The 17,890-nt window shown below is 37.9% G+C and overlaps 1 protein-coding gene across 19 annotated transcripts in view; it reads left to right on the top strand.

The window, feature by feature from the left end:
• Window positions 1-17,890, top strand: part of LOC138701480 (bromodomain adjacent to zinc finger domain protein 2B-like) — a 1,224,400-nt gene that overhangs the window by 231,517 nt on the left and 974,993 nt on the right. The window lies entirely within an intron of this gene.

Raw genomic sequence — 17,890 nt, 5'->3', positions numbered from 1 at the left:
AGACACAATCAAACTATAATTACGACATTGCGACGACATCAAGCATCGCATAACTGACTCACATACATAACAAATCAAGCATCCGTTACAACACATACACTTCAACATAGTAACCACACTTTTAAAAGTTACAAATTTGGCTCCAAGAAGAATAAATAGGACACTGTTACTAATTACTATTCTTCTACAATTTCTTAAATACATCTGTAATAAATCTGTGAAATTCCGATATGAATAATATTCACGTTTTTTATATTGTTATCATTCTTTAGCGATATAGATAATATTCAAGTTATCATTTATATTCTGTTATTCAAGTTATTTATATTGTTATTGTTCTTTCGCAATATAAATAATCTGTATTTTATGTAGGTAATTATTATAACACAAATAACCATCTTTCTTTGTAAAATAGGTTATTTTATTTAGATAATTAAATAAGTATTATATAATATCTTATATTAATTAAACAAACCGATATTTATCATTTATATTCTGTTATCGTTCTTTAGTGATACTGTATAAATAATATTCAAGTTATTTATATTGTAATCGTTCTTTAGCGATATAAATAACATAAATTTAATATTAGGTTTGGAAAAATCCAGTTGCATAATACTGGTATTAGTTTTTCTTTTTGTATTATTACATTATACTATCTTGAACCACAATAAAATGAAAAGGAGTAACGAGGAATTGAACCTGAGACGTGACATCTAAATTTCGACGTTCGTCCGCTGAGCTACGAGGGCAAAAGTGTGGAAACATTTTCGGAAAAATTGGCGCAGTCACACTCTAAGATTTTCTGATGATTCGTAGAAGCTAGTCCAGGATGCGGGGGGTAAAGGCTAATTGAGATTTCCCGGTCTCTGATCGGGTCAAGCATCCTGATAGAATTAGTTTTTAACCCTTGCCGTGACTTTCGGTGAAGTCCGGAGGGGCCACTCTCCTCATCTCCACGCTTGGGCCCCCTGGAATTTAATAAGATGCGAAAGAGATAGTGGTGTGTGGAAAGCAACGGGATGTTACCGCATTTAGGCCTATTCTTCCCAAGAAAACTGCAAACATGAACAAAGGAAGCTTTTAATAGAAGAAGAAGGATCTTCTGCGGACCTCTGGAAAAAGAACTAAGGAAGAGACTAGTGAAGTGCTTTGTGTGGAGTGTGGCATTGTATGGGGAAGGAACATGGACATTACGACGAAATGAAGAGAAACGAATTGCAGCATTTGAAATGTGGATGTGGTGAAGAACGGTGCGTGTGAAGTGGACAGACAGAATAAGAAATAAAATTGTGTTTGAAAAAGTGAGTGAAGAAAGAATGATGCTGAAACTGATTAGAAAGAGAAAAAGGAATTTGTTGGGTCTCTGGTTGAAAAGAATAATAGACGACATTAGGATATGTGGATCATATGCGGAGACTAAGAGGAAGGCAGAAAATAGGAAAGATTGGAGATTGCTGGGTTTGCAATGAAAGACCTGCCCATGGACAGAACACTTATGTATGTGGGTATGTTCAGAATGCCTGGAATATCGTGTCTAAGAACAGTCGCTATTTGCAAAGCCTAGTCAATTCCATGCCCACTCGACTGCAAGATGATCGAGATAAGAGGAAGATAGACTAAATATTGAATTGTGGCTTTTTGTTTTGTTTTTTAAACGCTTAATTGTTTGAATGTTTTAAGGCCGACGCCAGTAAATTTGTTTTGTTTATGCCACGAAAGATATTTTTATTGAGAATAAAATCTTTTTTCTTTCCATTTGCAGCCACAATATCATAATGATAAAGTCATGGCATAATATATTAATGAACCTGATGTCAATTACTAAAATAATCGTAAAAGAGAAAGGAGCCATTATGTATAGTTTGTCTCTCTCAAAAACATAACAAAAAAGAACATAAAAAGCACGAGGTTGTAGTCGAACGCAGGACCTCATGAATAAGAGGCCTGAACGCTACCATTACGCTATCGAATCACAGAGAGAATACTTCAATTATAACTGTAGATATCAGGCAACGTGGTCCAACAACATGTAACATCGCCTGTCTCCGAATTATAGCGAAGATACCCGAAGGGAACTTAATTTCAGGAGAGCGGCCACTTTTTCTTTTGACAGCTGTACATATTTTTTTACCGTTTCATTATCAAATATTGTGATGTGGCGAAAATATATTTCGGGACTTTCGCGGAAAAGCATATTTTCAGCATCCCTTATAGCAAAAAGCGATTCTGGGTTTTCTATCTGTGTGTGGACAGCCATATCTTCTGAAGTACTGGACAGATTTTGTTCAGTCCTGTATCTATAGCCAATTTATCCGGAAATGATGCGTATTAAATATAATAAATTTTAGCAAACAGTTTAATCAGAAACTCTCAATGGCCGATCCTAAAGAATGGACAGACTGCATACTTCGTGATTTATCGTATTACATAGCATAAACTGACAAATTGAACGATGACGGCACTATAGACGTAAAAATCGTGTTTCTGAGAGAAATTAATTATATGTATGAATTTATTGAAGTCCCGTCCCGTCCTTCCGGCCGAAGCCAAGTAAGAGTAGAGTGTAAGATAGGGTTTGTTGTTCAAGAATTTCCTGGCAATAAACCAAATTGTTACACTGAGTGAACCACTGAAGACAGAGCTAATATAATTGAACATTCACGTTACTTTTAAATGCTGATATTATAAATAAAAATAACTACAATTCATATTATGTAACTATTTTATCTAAACTTGTACAAAATTAATTGCATGTAGATATCTTTTTAAACTTGTAAGTTCTTATTTAACTGAGAGTAATCATACTCTTATTGTTCTTTAACAAGCAATCACAAGAAGATGGTACAAATCAGTCAGCGAAAATTGGGGGAGAAAGATCCTTCGCATCTTATTGAGGGACAAAATCAGCAACTTAGAAATTATGAAATTGAGAGATATGAACATAACGTGTAGAGCCTTGCAACTGAAATGAAAGTGGGATAGACGCTTGCGGAAGCTAGACCAATCAAGTTGGAGCTACGCATCTACTTCCTGTATGGTACCTAAGAACAGGGAATAGAGACCAAGGCAAACCGTGATCCAAAGTAGCACGCCACCGAGACAATTGGGGGAAAACTGAATACTATGATCAGTGTGAATATGCAGGGCTCAGAAAACGGGTGAAAAATGTTTCATCTACCAGTTTTCTCAACACTACAATAATACAGACGTTGACAAATTATTATTACACTAAATTAACTATATGTGCACCAAAGCCGTATTTATCGGCAGAAATAATGAATAAAAATGTATTTTGCACAGAAATAATTAACAGAAAATTGAAGGTTACTAATATTTTGTGAACATTCCTTTATTTTTTTATTAACACGTTGATTTTATCAGAAATGCTGGAAACCAAAGTTTGACACTTTCTTTGAATATCAGCATCATTTAGCCAGATATCAGACAGTGCTTAAATGAGTCCATGTTTTGTTGTAAGCCTCTTTTTGTTTACTTTCTTCTTCAGTATAGATCACAGGTTTTCAATTTCATTCATGTCCGGTCTTCTTGCAGGCCATGGGAGAACAGCCAGTTGAATATCTTCTGCAGTATGTAATTAAAGCACCAGTAATACCAACACAGCCAGGCAAAATATACTTAACCATTGGAAAAATATACCAGAAAACGTAAACAATCATATTTACAACAATAGAGATTCTGTGAATTATACTGATAGTTGATATGACGAATTATATTATGTTTCCTAGGAAAACGTTTTATTCTAATAATTTGTGCACATCTGTAACTCTAAAATTGTGCACATAATAAACTCTGTTGGTAAATTGGTCTAAAGATATTGACTTCATATAGGCGAATGACGAAAAGTCAAGTACCCGCAATTAGCGCAAAAGAGTAACATTATTGCACTAGTTACGGAAAGGCAACAGCAATAATCAGGAGCGGATAGAGAAGCGGGATCAGAGGTCCTTTTATCACATTTCTCCTATTTCGTGGAATTCTTTACTGAAAAAGTTTAGTCACGTGACAAATGAACTATTTGTGCTTTATTTCTGCAGTTGCGGAATAATTCGATTTTCTTCTTTTTATTTATATCACTGTTTCTTGGGTATAGAAAACAAGGCGGTTCAAAAAGTTAAAAGTATAGCCTTCAATAAAGCAGTATTTTAGTTTTATTGTTTATAGTAATGTGGTGGAGTTTTAGATTGTGTGAAATATTTCTATGGTCCGTCCCAGGGATCTGTGGGGTAGAAAGACGAAACAAGATCTGCGCAAGTGGTATGTGGGAAGGATTGGCCCAATGACTGCTCTAGGGGAGGTATTGCTTGAACGAAGCGAGCAATCGCTTGGAGGAGGAGATAATTTCTATGTGAACTCTACTCTACCTTCTACCACGAGCATCTTACCCCTTAGCGGACTAGAGCTGATGCTGCTCGCAATACACTCCGGCACAGATAGACTCTGTCCCCATATGCGCGAAGTTACTACACAGATTTCTGGAACGGACCATAGTTAAAAGGTAAAGACAACCTCATGACAGGCCAGGACGCCCCAGAGGGTGAGGCGAGAGGTTAAGGCTCCCACCTTTACAGACAATCGGCAAGTTAATGGTAGTAGGGATGTCAATCCTACGCTGGTAAATTAGTCTACAGTATTGGCTTCTTATAGGTGAATGATGAAAAGTCAAAGCCCGCCGCCTTTACCCCCAAGGAAATTCCCCTGGTACTCATTTCTGTTAGAGATTGAGTAGACTCCAGGGCAGTAATGGGCTGGAAGAATTAGATCAATGGGAAAAGCCATGACTCCATCGGGAATTTAACCCGCGATCTTCCGGCTTTGTAGCATTACGCCTTAACCGCGGTGCTATCGCGCCCCCAGTGTTACTAGTTCGTTATTATAAATTGATTTAAATTCTTCACGAGCCAGGTGCATACGATTCCGACTTCAACAAAACAACTACTAATTGACTTCTGCATATAGGTAATTTACTGTATATGCGTTCCAGTTTCCCATTTACTTTCTTTGGTAACTTAAAACTACTCTTACTTATGACTTGAAATTTACAGTAATATCATAATACATTTATTTGAAAATAATTAAGAGCAATAATAAGTGATAGATGAGTAGATTTTTTGTGATATTGATTATTACATTATTATTATTATTATTATTATTATTATTATTATTATTATTATTATACCCCGTATCAAAATTTTCTAAATCAGCGCTTATCAATCATGCTGTACTTGTAGAAGACTATGTAAGTGGTAGGCCTGTAGCAAATGTACAGTAATGTCCGAAAGTCTTGTCAACCCACCTTCTTTTTATGTTGATGTGCTTCCATTTTGAACATGTCATAGCAGATGTGTGACAATGGTTGATACTTTACGTTCCAGCTTGTTTAGTGATCCAGAACATCAGTATGGCACCATCATTATCACGGCACAAAATGATGCGGCGCCATGTCCTGTGTGAAATTTTCCGCAGCAAAGGCGGTGTGATTTCCCTTTCGGGAATAATTAAGCAACATGTCTCGAAAAATCGATACGAGACAATCGAAGATTTGAAGCAAGCTGTTAGGGAGGAATTCACGGAAATCACACCGCTTTTTTCTGCGGAAAATTTCACACAGGACATGGCACCGCATCATTTTGTGCCGCGACAATGATGGTGCCCATACTGATGTTCTGGATCACTAAACAAGCTGGAACGTAAAGTATCAACCATTGTCACACATCTGCCATGACATGTTCAAAATGGATGCACATCAACACACAAGACTTTCGGACCTGACTGTACATTGTATATTCAGTAAAGTAAGACCATTACTTTTCCAGCTCGGACTAAAACTGAGGCCTTAGGAAAGAACACATACAGGTAGCTTTTTGCATTACACAAATTTTACGAGCTGCGTAGCAGGTCTCTGCTCTCTGTAGGAAGTAAGTGCATTAACTGATAACATATCCGGGACTGGAAGTGAAACAGAGTTATCCAGGTCGGAGACTGCAATCCAACGCGTGCTGGGAGCATATGCAACGGTTTCCCCAAATATCTCCCTGCGGAGCCTTTTAACAGACATGCATACGGTAAAAATAATTCAACATGCAACACACTCAGCTTGGATGAGTGAAAAAAATGTGCCATTCTACAGACAATGCTAGAAAAGCTTGAAGCGTTAGCTACACCGTTAGAATTAATTAATTATTCTTTTATAGTATTAACAATGACCAACACATTTTTAGTTCTATTAAAAACTAAATAAATAAATAGTTCGATTAAAACTATTAAAAATAAATAAATAAAGAGTTCTGAGTGTATATACTTCGACTCTACTTCTCTTCAATTAGGCTGCCCTTGATATAGACATAGGTATACGTAAGAAATGTATCTTTTAAATTCACATTAATTTAAAACTAGTTCCCCGAGTGTCTTTATCAAATTTCTATTTCCCCTCTAGGTTTATAATAGCACGGCTTTTCCTTCCAAGCAGTCCGTCCCGGTCGGAATCATCCTATAATAAAAATTTCGTCCCAGCTGTTTTGTGAGAATAATTTACTCGCGTAATCCCTCCCCATTTTTTTCTCGAAACTTGAATACGAAAAATCGAAGAGGGTGAAATTATGCGATCACCATGAAATATTGGAATAAACTAGTCACAAATAACATCCAACAATGCATGTACTAATGAAATTGATATTTAATATCGAATAATTACACACTATATATATATATATATATATATATATATATATATATATATATATAAGTGAAATAACGTTGCAGATTGAAAGGGACGATAGGGTATACGTAAATGAATAGAAAACCTGTATTGCGTTTTGATTAAATGAATGGTTAATTAGAAAATTAAGTTTGAAGTTGTAACAGTCAGATAACATCGCCGCTAACACACTCTACTCGTGATAAAGATGTAAGAGGTCAGCGAACTCGGTGTGTCTAGATAGGTGAGCTGCTCTTTTCCAAGATCTTGCCACTTGCATTGTGCAATAGCAAAAATGAAATTTACACGGAAACCGTGCTCGCTATTGAAATACGCCAGAGGGATACATTTTTCTTTATTTGGTTTCCTATCGATATGGACAAAAATCACGATCCTACTCACAATAGTTACCGAATAAGAGATTGTTAAACGTTTGAGGGGGAAAAAGTTTTTTTTTTCTGGGGGAAAAAAAAATTAACTTTGCACCAATATGATATAGGGGAGAGTAGGGTAGTATCGGACATCGGGTAATATCGGACAGTGAGTTTCTTTCATCTACCACACGATGATAATACCTGATTGACATGGTTACGTTTCTGTGATGTCGCATAGAGAAACGTAACCATGTCATTCAGGTACTACCATATGGTGGTAGATGAAAGAAACGCATTGTCCGATACTACCCGACTCTCCCCTAGTTTTTTATTACTCGTACATACATGAGCTATACGCTCTGGTAATCTGCAAGGCTATTTCACTTCCAGCGTGTATATATATATATATATATATATATATATATATATATACACACACACACACACACTGGTTTATGTCGATTTGATTTTTTCTGTATGAATTAGGCCTATTGTAATGGGAGAAATACTTATATCTCTTTTTCCAAGCGAATAGATGTTCCGTAAGTTGTCAATAAATTATCAAAAAAGGTTTGTGGAAACTGACTTATGTCACTTTTCCCAGGCACTGCAGATATAATGTGAGAAATTATAGGCAAATTTTCGGCTTTTCTTTATACCGCTGTGTGTCTGTCCTAATGTCAATGGCGGCCTAACTTTGACTAGCCACGGATTGGAGTATTAAACTTCTAGCCTAAAATATTCGTATGAAAATTTATTAATCTAGTAATTAAGCAAAGCAAATAAACGTCTATTAATTTTACTCTCCACCACGTACTTTCATCAGACGACAAATACAGAGCACCTCCCGTGTCGTCAGAGAAAACATTAGCGTTTTTCGCTGTAGAAGATGTGAATAATAAATAACCTTGGGATTTCCGTGAGTATTTTTAAGATTAGAATCCTCACGAAAAACGTTCTTCAGTAAAAGAGAGGAAATTTGCTAGGAAAATAAAATTGTATAAAAATACGTCTTAAAAATCTTGGGAAGGGGGAAGATTATGCGAGGTAACAAATAAACTATACTGTTCATCTCAGACGCTTGGGAAGGGGGAAGATTATGCGAGGTAACAAATAAACGATACTCTTCATCTCAGACGCTTGGGAAGGGGGAAGATTATGCGAGGTAACAAATAAACTATACTGTTCATCTCAGACGCTTGGGAAGGGGGAAGATTATGCGAGGTAACAAATAAACGATACTGTTCATCTCAGACGCTTGGGAAGGGGGAAGATTATGCGAGGTAACAAATAAACGATACTGTTCATCTCAGACGCTTGGGAAGGGGGAAGATTATGCGAGGTAACAAATAAACGATACTGTTCATCTCAGACGCTTGGGAAGGGGGAAGATTATGCGAGGTAACAAATAAACTATACTGTTCATCTCAGACGCTTGGGAAGGGGGAAGATTATGCGAGGTAACAAATAAACGATACTGTTCATCTCAGACGCTTGGGAAGGGGGAAGATTATGCGAGGTAACAAATAAACTATACTGTTCATCTCAGACGCTTGGGAAGGGGGAAGATTATGCGAGGTAAAAATAAACGATACTGTTCATCTCAGACGCTTGGGAAGGGGGAAGATTATGCGAGGTAACAAATAAACTATACTGTTCATCTCAGACGCTTGGGAAGGGGGAAGATTATGCGAGGTAACAAATAAACTATACTGTTCATCTCAGACGCTTGGGAAGGGGGAAGATTATGCGAGGTAACAAATAAACGATACTGTTCATCTCAGACGCTTGGGAAGGGGGAAGATTATGCGAGGTAACAAATAAACTATACTGTTCATCTCAGACGCTTGGGAAGGGGGAAGATTATGCGAGGTAACAAATAAACGATACTGTTCATCTCAGACGCTTGGGAAGGGGGAAGATTATGCGAGGTAACAAATAAACGATACTGTTCATCTCAGACGCTTGGGAAGGGGGAAGATTATGCGAGGTAACAAATAAACGATACTGTTCATCTCAGACGCTTGGGAAGGGGGAAGATTATGCGAGGTAACAAATAAACGATACTGTTCATCTCAGACGCTTGGGAAGGGGGAAGATTATGCGAGGTAACAAATAAACGATACTGTTCATCTCAGACGCTTGGGAAGGGGGAAGATTATGCGAGGTAACAAATAAACGATACTGTTCATCTCAGACGCTTGGGAAGGGGGAAGATTATGCGAGGTAACAAATAAACGATACTGTTCATCTCAGACGCTTGGGAAGGGGGAAGATTATGCGAGGTAACAAATAAACGATACTGTTCATCTCAGACGCTTGGGAAGGGGGAAGATTATGCGAGGTAACAAATAAACGATACTGTTCATCTCAGACGCTTGGGAAGGGGGAAGATTATGCGAGGTAACAAATAAACTATACTGTTCATCTCAGACGCTTGGGAAGGGGGAAGATTATGCGAGGTAACAAATAAACGATACTGTTCATCTCAGACGCTTGGGAAGGGGGAAGATTATGCGAGGTAACAAATAAACGATACTGTTCATCTCAGACGCTTGGGAAGGGGGAAGATTATGCGAGGTAACAAATAAACTATACTGTTCATCTCAGACGCTTGGGAAGGGGGAAGATTATGCGAGGTAACAAATAAACGATACTGTTCATCTCAGACGCTTGGGAAGGGGGAAGATTATGCGAGGTAACAAATAAACTATACTGTTCATCTCAGACGCTTGGGAAGGGGGAAGATTATGCGAGGTAACAAATAAACGATACTGTTCATCTCAGACGCTTGGGAAGGGGGAAGATTATGCGAGGTAACAAATAAACGATACTGTTCATCTCAGACGCTTGGGAAGGGGGAAGATTATGCGAGGTAACAAATAAACTATACTGTTCATCTCAGACGCTTGGGAAGGGGGAAGATTATGCGAGGTAACAAATAAACGATACTGTTCATCTCAGACGCTTGGGAAGGGGGAAGATTATGCGAGGTAACAAATAAACGATACTGTTCATCTCAGACGCTTGAAACAAAACGGAGACAGATTCGTAAAAAATTAGTGTTTCTCTCAAGTCACTTGGGATGAAACACAGAACAATTATTAGTTTGGACGATATGGATGGCATTTCTTCCGCATTTTTTTTTTTTTACTTATCCTGCTTTACTCTAATAAAAATGTTTTCACGAACAACATTATTGTCGTTATCTTAGAAGTATTCCTCAACCAAGCTCGGAATAGGATGGACTGGCGGCGGTACTATAGCGAGCGAGAGGCTGACGGCTGAAATGCAATTGTACGAGGGTCGTAGTTCCCAAACTTGCCGTTCCTATTCCGAACTTGGTTGCATAATACACAAGCAGCCAAATATTTTTAAAATTATAAAGGAGAAAGCCCAAATTAATTTACAAAGGATAGGGAAACATCCATTACAATCATACTATCGCTATAAAATAAATTGTCGATCGTATTGACTGCCAGATTCTTTATAAATTTTTAACTTCCTTGGACGTGGACAGAGGGAGTCGAATAGTACGTCTTGTGTTAACTCATCGTCGTCTGTAACCTTGAAATTACAAGGTGTACACATCACGAGAAGCGTAAGTGAAAATCAGTCATAATACAGCTGCGACTAATGGAATGCAGCTTAGCGGTAATTTTATAGAACAGGCACTCTTATACTACAAGTCATTAAAATGTTTCGCTAATGAAAAGATTTGTTTCTATTTTAAAGCATTATTAGCTGTGCATAAATAGGACGACTTCTCACTAATGTGGTTAGCATGGCGAGAAATAATGCAAAAAATTGCAAGATAAATAAGAAATAATACATATGAGAATCAAAATCTATGTGATAATAATCATCTTATTGTGTATATACAGTAATAACTGACACAGACTATGAATATGAAAGAGAGATTATTATTCACTTTTCTGCCAGGAATCGAATCCGGGGGATACTAGATTTGTAGCCGGCAGCACTACCTCTTAAGCCACGGCGAATGACATCGCGTTTAAAAGCAGATGGTTATGTAAAATTAAACTGTTAAATTATTCTGAATTAAACTCAGTGCAATGTTGTATAAGTAAAAAAAAATAAGTATAACATTAGGTCTATATACGTATGTAGTATTTTTCATTTTCATAACGAAATTTAAGCCCAACGTTTTTAAATTTTTTGACATACTCTAGACCATGGAGGTACAAACGGCTATAGATCCAGGAGATATTGCACGGCAAGCATGCTCTGCTAAGGTCACTAACTTTCCATATGAAATAGGAAAAACGACCTTAAAGAATATGCGCTGCGGGTTGCTTACGCCAGGAGTTACCTCATACGAGTTACGTTGGACATCTGTGCTTTAGACTAGGTTAGTCAGCCATCCTTTTCAGAACGAAACTTATGAAATGATTTACAAATTAATCTCCAAGTGATAAGACCTATTTCATGACAACAGGATAAATAAAAATATAAATAGTGTACTTTCATTTTTGTGATCTTTTAAAAGTGCTTACAATATACTCCATTATAATCAGCTGTTCTTGCTACCCGTGACGTCATAAATGTATATGCCTTCACACAAAATTATGACGTTGGTCCCATCTTCGTTTTCACTGCAGTAAATCAGAAGTAGGAACACACAGATGTGTGTATCCATGGTGATGCGAAGTTGTGTATAAAATATTCAGTCTGTGGGCCACAGGCCATCTGGGGTCCCCATCGCAGATTATTAGTGGGTTTGATTAAAAGCCTTAGAAATTAGTTTAGCGATTATCCATCCATCATGAAGAGCGGTAGGATCACTTACAGCAATGGTTGTACACAAACGTAATTTTGACGTGAATATCCTCCCTCTGTAATCAACCATGCCAGTCTGCGTTGTATGTCCAAATTCACTTCTGTTTGAAATGTAATATATGTTCTCTATTTTATTTAAGAAAAGTAGCTTTCTAATTTATATTGCACTACTATAAAATTAATTTCATTTTAGATTACTTTTATCTTTCAGCTATACATTTAGCGGTTTCACGTTTGATTTGCAGAACGTACGTACTGTACGTGTAGTATGAATTATAATTGTTTTATTTAAGAGCAAATTGTGTGTGTCCCTTGCCTTTTTTTATCATTCACTTAACAGGAGTCCTTGCATCATCTTAACGATATTATATTTATTTTCAAACTACTGTACTTTTACATTTTCCTTTTTATTTTCTTCACTCTTTTTTTACTTTTCTTTCGTCCAGATTGTTACTTTTTATCTTCCTCCCTGTCATCTTCTTACGCTTTATTTTTCGTCTCCTCTCCTCTCCTCTCCTCTCCTCTCCTCTCCTCTCCTCTCCTCTCCTCTCCTCTCCTCTCCTCTCCTCTCCTCTCCTCTCCTCTCCTCTCTCGTACGAAACATTTTATACAGCATACATGATAATTTGGTTTCTTCTTTGAGAATATTTTGTGTAGGCCTATATAATTTTATTCATTCATTCGTATAAATTAAGTAGAATCGAAAAGAAATTTCGCATACAAACTCTGGATCTGTTATTGAGTTAGCTGCTCGTTCATACCAGCCTAAAGCTACTCTTAATGCCTATTTTGGCATTAGTTGCCTAAGTCCTTATAACAGAATTTTGTTTTCCTCCGGAGTAGAGAAACTCTGCAGGCAAAATAACTTAATCATTCCGTGAGAATGGCTTTCTGTGCCCTTTAAAAACTTGGAAGTGAAATTAGGTGTCTCTGGCTTAATTATGTAAAAGTTGCCTGCCTGCATGCTCGCTATATGGGGAGTGTGTTAATTTTTAAATCGATCGACTTGTTAATACGGCAGAAATACAAAGCATCTAATTTAAAAGCGGGCTTTAAAAATGGAGAAACAAGTACCTCCGTGTAATTGTCAATCGATAAGCCTAGTTGAGATTCTGACGTCATGTTCAGATATAAAGTGGACTGAACTTTCTGTGAAAGCGTTCGAGTACAAACTTAGCTGTCATAAAGTTTCAGGCTGTATACTACATTGCAGACAGGAAAGTCACTCTTATTAAAACGCTTATGCTCATTTATGAATACTAATTTTGATTGAGTCCTGCAGACCATGGGTTCGCTTATAAGCCAGGAAATACCCAAGAACAATAAGATATAGCTTTCTCCTACAATTAATTCAGCGAACATGGATTTCATCTTGAAGAAGAGCTCATATGCGTCACTTGTGTAAAGTTTGTCTTGCGTTGTTTTAAAGAGGTTATTTCGGATCGTGCTAATAACATGGTCAAAGAGTCCTCTATAATTGTGAATACATAGCCTATGTCATTCCTCTCCATAAAGCAGAACGGGCCAAACAGTAAATGATGTTAACGTTGATAATTATGATAGGTCTAGTGGCGGCTCGGTAACTCGTGAAATCTACCTGCGCGTCAGGGGAAGCAGAAAGTGGACTGAGAAGTTACGCTTCTACTTGTAGCAAGGAAGTTCACTTACTCCACCATAAGATTCTTATTGTAAGCTATGGCGCACGCAAGCATAACGAATGATCTATAAACAGTCTTTATCGTTAGTGAAAATCATGAATAATATGCCACATTATTGTACCAGAGCCGTGAAATATTACAGTGCCAACTAAAACGTCATGACTTCTATTATGACAGTGTAACTTATGCTATAAATTTAATATTATGAAAGGATTTGCCAGTGCTATAATATTATTTAATACATCATTTTTGTCATAGTAATCCCTGTCTTCCTAGATCATGGTATCAAACTATCCATCACCAATTCCATGTTATTTCTTTATTAATTGTTTCATAATGCTATCGTACAAAAGTAATAACGTATGAAACACGTTTATTGCACTCGTCAAAATTAGGAAACTTGCCGCGTTCGCGTACATTTCAATTGTTTCTTTTTCCATCCCCCCGTTCATTAATTAATTCATTAATTAGTTTATTCATTGATTCACGTTTTCCACACAATAGTCATAAAAATAAGTGTATTTTATTTGTTATACCAACTCGTATAGGTTATCAAATAAAGTATGGATAACAAAATAGACTACATTGTTAAGGGAATAGATATTGTATTTCATTACCTCATTCCGAGTATAGACGTTTCACAAAATCATTAGGAATTCCATAAATCCATGTCACTTTTTTTTTTAAGTTTATTTCGAGAATCTGTCCGGTGTACGTACAGCACACACTGCATTTATTGACTTATTGGATCTGCTCTCGTATTTTCTTCTTTGCTCACCGTTTTGTTCGTTAGAGTCCTCTGGATTCTCGCGAAACGTTGCACTGCTCTTTCAATTCAGACATTGATCTGCAAGAAGGAAACTTGAGCAAGAGACGTTTGGCCGGTACATTTTACCTACAGCCCTCTCAGGGACATGGTTCATTCTCGAGTTGAGATATTGTGCCACTTGAACGCCGGCATCGCTTTCCTGTTGGAGAAAAACATGTCATGGATTTTATTGCCCTTTAAAAAATCCATGACCCTGAGCCGGGTTGGCAATCGTGGTAGGTAGCCTCTAGAGCTCTAGAATCCAGGCATTCTAGACCACCTAAGATGAAACACATCCACTTAAAATATTACAGAACTTCAGCCACACTATGTTGATGAATGTGTTGACGTGTATAATCATCCCAGCCGACTTTATTTCACCAAACGATCCATTTCGGTGAATGCATAGTGAAATACAGAGAAACTCAGTGTCAGAGAATACATACATACATACATACATACATACATACACTTTCTTAAATCGTTTCAATGGACCTTCATTAATGAAGAAAACCATAATGTTTAGACAAAGAATATTATTCCCCCCCCTCTCTCTGTCTCTTGCAGATAATGCATTCTATTTCTTTGTGTGAAAAATATGAAAGTGAATGAGACGTTACTTCACATATCTTGGATCTGTTCAGATTGTTACAAGATATTAACAAGCATGAGGTTAGTAGCGTACTAGTATAGCTGTAGTGGTGGCAGTAGCGTGCTAGTAGTAACTAGTGGTGGCAGTAGCGTGCTAGTAGTAGCTGTAGTGGTGGCAGTAGCGTGCTAGTAGTAGCTGTAGTGGTGGCAGTAGCGTGCTAGTAGTAGCTGTAGTGGTGGCAGTAGCGTGCTAGTAGTAGCTGTAGTGGTGACAGTAACGTGCTATTAGTAGTTGTAGTGGTGGCAGTAGCGTGCTAGTAGTAGCTGTAGTGGTGACAGTAGCGTGCTAGTAGTAGCTGTAGTGGTGGCAATAGCGTGCTAGTAGTAGCTGTAGTAGTGGCAATAGCGTGCTAGTAGTAGCTGTGCTGGCAGTAGCGTTCTGGTTGAACTGTAGTAGTGACAGCGTGCTAGTAGTAGCTGTAGTGGTGGCAGTAGCATTCTTATAGTAACTAGTGGTTGCAGTAGCATGCTAGTAGTAGCTGTAGTGGTGGGAGTAGCATTCTGGTTGAACTGTAGTAGTGACAGTAGCGTGCTAGTAGTAGCCGTAGTGGTGTCGGTAGGGTGCTAGTTGTAGTAGTTGTAGTGAGAAGAGGCAGTGGCAATGGACATATTTTCGTTCTTCCGTCGTCAGACTAAGAAAGGAAGTGCGTAGGGTGCAATATGATGGCGATGAGGGTTGAGAGAGAGGCGAGACGGCGCCGATGACATTGCTAGAACGTGATTCGTCACCCCAGCTGATGAGATGCGCATCATTGGCTTCGAACCGCGGACACGGGGAGTGAAATAAAAAGGCGGGTGGCGGCGTCGGCAGCAGGCAGGCAGCCCCACCTTTCTCCTCCGTCGTCCCGGTGTTGCGGGGGTTGCTTTGCTGGCTTGCTCGACCTGACCGATTGATTTGGCACCGCCACCAACAGTTCGCGCTTAGTTCGGTCATATTCCGAGTTGTAGCAGTTCTTTGTTTGGGGAACTAAAACTCGCCGAACCCATCCGAGCCGGAACGAGATTCGGCTTGTAGGGAAGGGGGAGAGGGGCTTCGGAGGGGAAAGCAGAGGACAGTGAAACATGGTGGTCGGGATGCGGACGCTCCCTCTGCATCAACGGCATAATTGCGTCGCTGTTACCAAATTCTTCCCAACTAGATAAGAACCGATCCCACGTGAATAAAAAGATATCCAGTCTTGATCTTCTCTTCCGGTTTTTCTCCTTTGCTTCTCTACCTCTTTTCCATTCTCCGTCTTTGTCCTTGTTCATCCTTCGCCTTCAGCTATTCCTATTCCTTCTTTTCCTTCATAACTTCTGAACTTTCCTCCTCTTCTTCTTCTTCTTCTTCTTCTTCTTCTTCTTCTTCTTCTTGATGTCCTCCGTATGTTCGCTGAGGTAAATAAATCTTAAATTGAAACTAAAAAAATGAAAATACATAGCTACCGTCTTATACATTCAATTTTTTTTTGTGCCGGGGTAGTCGATTGTAGGCCTATACAATATTATATTACACCGTTGATCAACAATAATTAGTGGTGAAATGTAGGGTATTCTCACAGTCTAGTATATACAGTCACGAAGCTCAATACGTAGGGAATATGCATCCATAGATAGTTGCTAACCACTAGGATCGCTACTATCGCCTCATCACATACAATGTAAAACAGTATTGGCCCAGTCTATTGTTCCTAGTACTCTCATAAACTCAAGCTTTGTGACTGTATATACTAGACTGTGGTATTCTAGAGTACCGGTAACTAACATAGTTGAAATTATTAATAATTGCAATAACTAAAAAATTGAGCAATCAAGATGAACTACGCGGTTACGGAATGTGTGAAAAACGGGATTTAGTTATTCCGTGCTAAACAAATGTTTCGATTGTTATGATGCAACAATTAAGCTTTGAAAAATAAACCTAACTTCGTTATCCATTTGGCGTGTTTATCGTACAATATTTTTACAAGTTTAAGAAAACGGCCTGCTTTTGAGCAATGGATCACAAGGTCCTACTAGGATTAAATGTTCTTCTGCTATTTTTGGTATATTTTTAACCTAGGTAGTATTAGTTAAGGTCTTGAAGTTCTTACCAGAATGTTGATGAAATGGTTTTAAATCTCAAATAGGGATTGGTTTGCTGCATTGTTATTGTTATTACGAATAGCCTATTGTAGGAACTTCATTAACGGATTAAAAAGATTTCGGACAAAATGAAAATGGGTCTTTCTTATTGTGAATTAATTACGAAGTTTAAAGAAATTGGCTCAGTCCGTGATAAACCGAAGTCGGAAAGACCAAGAATTAGTGATAATCAGGTTGCAAAGTGTCAAGGATCCCGTGAAGATTTTATTTCATTTTGGAGTACCTCCAAAATATTTCTTATTATTTAGACCGGTAATCATGTGGGATAATATAAGTTCCCTTAATTCAAAAGGGTTTAAAATTGCAGCAATGCACCCCTGAAGACTGAATGGGTAAAATGTTGGTCATATGTAAATTCCCCTACTGAGAGGACAGATTGTGTGCTAATTTAGATCTGTAACAACCAATTTAGAAGTGACCAACCAATTTAGAAGTGACTCACTTTGAAGGCTTTCGCGTAGAATCATTGTTGGCTTCTCTTGAAAATTGTCATTTGCTCTTCGTTGTCCCTCTCCCGTTATTTGTCGACACTGCAAAGTTCTTTCAGTATCGATACATCTGAATCATTTAGCTGTGTCACTAACATTATTACATTTTTTTTTTTTTTTTTATTGTTTCGTTTTTGAAGTAGAATTATTCCTCGCGTTGTTATTGCTGTTGAGCAAAGATTGTGACGTGTTACTATAGTTGAACTGTATGCGTTCGATGAACTTCATACTATTCCCTTACTCCGATTAGGGGAATTTACCTCTGGCAA

Source organism: Periplaneta americana, chromosome 1, assembly GCF_040183065.1.
Source record: "Periplaneta americana isolate PAMFEO1 chromosome 1, P.americana_PAMFEO1_priV1, whole genome shotgun sequence".
Lineage (NCBI taxonomy): Eukaryota > Metazoa > Arthropoda > Insecta > Blattodea > Blattidae > Periplaneta > Periplaneta americana.
This window is presented reverse-complemented; position numbering and strand designations above follow the sequence as displayed.